This window comes from Alosa sapidissima, chromosome 10, assembly GCF_018492685.1.
Source record: "Alosa sapidissima isolate fAloSap1 chromosome 10, fAloSap1.pri, whole genome shotgun sequence".
Lineage (NCBI taxonomy): Eukaryota > Metazoa > Chordata > Actinopteri > Clupeiformes > Clupeidae > Alosa > Alosa sapidissima.
In genome coordinates, this window is record NC_055966.1 from 38,275,788 (window position 1) to 38,278,287 (window position 2,500).

Consider the following 2,500-nt stretch of genomic DNA (forward strand, 5'->3'; position numbering starts at 1 on the left):
CTCGGCGGCAACTTTTGACCCCGCGCCGGGAGGACCGCCACGATGGCCTTCTGCCCTCTGCTGGCCAGTAGATTTGCCGCGGCCTTCAGTTTGTCTACATGTACTCTCTCGTCAAAAGCCAGTCAGTCGCTCCCGGACCTCAGTCACACTCCTTTCAGTCTAGCACAAATGCATGCGCGCCTTTGCTTTTCTACAAGAAGGTGGCAGAGTGCCTCCTCCCATATGGTCTAGCGGTTAGTATTCCTGGTTTTCACCCAGGTGGCCCGGGTTCGACTCCCGGTATGGGAAGCGCTTTTGCCTTCCCGTCAACGTGGGCTCCTTACCAGTAGAGCCCTCGGCCTAAGGCATTGCCCCCCAACAGTGCAGTCTGTCTCCACCTGCATGGGCTCTCCTTCACCTGCTGGACACCTTTCACATGGCTAAAGACTGTCTCCTTCAGCTTTGCGAACCGTGCCCTTCTTCAGCTGCTTTTCCCAGCCTTCAGCATCACTCCAACTCTTTCACACGCACATGTGTGCCGAGAGGCAGGGAAACGTCAGCGTTTGGCCATTTGTGGATTGGTGCCTGTGGGTCGAGGCGGGTGTTTGGTGTTTTCTGGAAATTAGCAGCACACACAACTCGTTTACGGAGTGGAAACTGCAGCCGAGAAGTGCTCAGAGGAGCCAGCGCGAAACTCGTCAAAGGCTGGTCACAGAGCACGCACTCTGAGAGAGGAGCTTTACTGTGGCCGGAAGAGCACGCAGCCCGTGGTTAGCCGTGATCGTATAGTGGTTAGTACTCTGCGTTGTGGCCGCAGCAACCCCGGTTCGAATCCGGGTCACGGCAGCTTTTGCACATTTCTGGATTATTTCCCTCAAGCCCGGGAAAAAGTGGGTGTGCAAAGCTGGACCTCGCCATGTCGGCTCATCTCTTTTCTTGAGGCTTCGGAAGAATGGAAGAATGCAGCTCTGCGAACCGTGCTGCTGTCGCATCGTCTCTGGAAACACACTGATCGCATGCTAGTCAACTGGTTTTGTCAGGGCCAGTGGCGCAATGGATAACGGGTCTGACTACGGATCAGAAGGTTCTAGGTTCGACTCCTGGCTGGCTCGGCGGTAACTTTTGACCCCGCGCCGGGAGGACCGCCACGATGGCCTTCTGCCCTCTGCTGGCCAGTAGATTTGCCGCGGCCTTCAGTTTGTCTACATGTACTCTCTCGTCAAAAGCCAGTCAGTCGCTCCCGGACCTCAGTCACACTCCTTTCAGTCTAGCACAAATGCATGCGCGCCTTTGCTTTTCTACAAGACGGTGGCAGAGTGCCTCCTCCCATATGGTCTAGCGGTTAGGATTCCTGGTTTTCACCCAGGCGGCCCGGGTTCGACTCCCGGTATGGGAAGCGCTTTTGCCTTCCCGTCAATGTGGGCTCCTTACCAGTAGAGCCCTCGGCTTAAGGCATTGCCCCCCAACAGTGCAGTCTGTCTCCACCTGCATGGGCTCTCCTTCACCTGCTGGACACCTTTCACATGGCTAAAGACTGTCTCCTTCAGCTTTGCCAACCGTGCCCTTCTTCAGCTGCTTTTCCCAGCCTTCAGCATCACTCCAACTCTTTCACACGCACATGTGTGCCGAGAGGCAGGGAAACGTCAGCGTTTGGCCATTTGTGGATTGGTGCCTGTGGGTCGAGGCGGGTGTTTGGTGTTTTCTGCAAATTAGCAGCACACACAACTCGTTTACGGAGTGGAAACTGCAGCCGAGGAGTGCTCAGAGGAGCCAGCGCGAAACTCGTCAAAGGCTGGTCACAGAGCACGCACTCTGAGAGAGGAGCTTTACTGTGGCCGGAAGAGCACGCAGCCCGTGGTTAGCCGTGATCGTATAGTGGTTAGTACTCTGCGTTGTGGCCGCAGCAACCCCGGTTCGAATCCGGGTCACGGCAGCTTTTGCACATTTCTGGATTATTTCCCTCAAGCCCGGGAAAAAGTGGGTGTGCAAAGCTGGACCTCGCCATGTCGGCTCATCTCTTTTCTTGAGGCTTCGGAAGAATGGAAGAATGCAGCTCTGCGAACCGTGCTGCTGTCGCATCGTCTCTGGAAACACACTGATCGCATGCTAGTCAACTGGTTTTGTCAGGGCCAGTGGCGCAATGGATAACGGGTCTGACTACGGATCAGAAGGTTCTAGGTTCGACTCCTGGCTGGCTCGGCGGTAACTTTTGACCCCGCGCCGGGAGGACCGCCACGATGGCCTTCTGCCCTCTGCTGGCCAGTAGATTTGCCGCGGCCTTCAGTTTGTCTACATGTACTCTCTCGTCAAAAGCCAGTCAGTCGCTCCCGGACCTCAGTCACACTCATTTCAGTCTAGCACAAATGCATGCGCGCCTTTGCTTTTCTACAAGACGGTGGCAGAGTGCCTCCTCCCATATGGTCTAGCGGTTAGGATTCCTGGTTTTCACCCAGGCGGCCCGGGTTCGACTCCCGGTATGGGAAGCGCTTTTGCCTTCCCGTCAACGTGGGCTCCTTACCAG

At 56.1% G+C, this 2,500-nt stretch overlaps 5 non-coding genes across 5 annotated transcripts in view; all 5 read left to right on the forward strand.

Moving 5' to 3' along the window:
* The window catches only part of trnar-acg, a 73-nt gene extending 69 nt beyond the window's left edge, over positions 1 to 4 (forward strand). The window contains exon 1 of the tRNA in view: positions 1 to 4. This exon is cut by the window's left edge and continues 69 nt beyond it. This is a non-coding gene — a tRNA (tRNA-Arg).
* Positions 5 to 753: 749 nt separating this feature from the next.
* On the forward strand, positions 754 to 825 carry trnah-gug. The gene has a single exon. It is a non-coding gene; the product is annotated as a tRNA-His (tRNA).
* A 478-nt stretch (positions 826 to 1,303) lies between these two features.
* trnae-uuc lies at positions 1,304 to 1,375 on the forward strand. Its single transcript has one exon. It is a non-coding gene; the product is annotated as a tRNA-Glu (tRNA).
* A 465-nt stretch (positions 1,376 to 1,840) lies between these two features.
* On the forward strand, positions 1,841 to 1,912 carry trnah-gug. Its single transcript has one exon. It is a non-coding gene; the product is annotated as a tRNA-His (tRNA).
* A 478-nt stretch (positions 1,913 to 2,390) lies between these two features.
* Positions 2,391 to 2,462, forward strand: trnae-uuc. Its single transcript has one exon. It is a non-coding gene; the product is annotated as a tRNA-Glu (tRNA).
* The last annotated feature ends 38 nt before the right edge of the window (positions 2,463 to 2,500 follow it).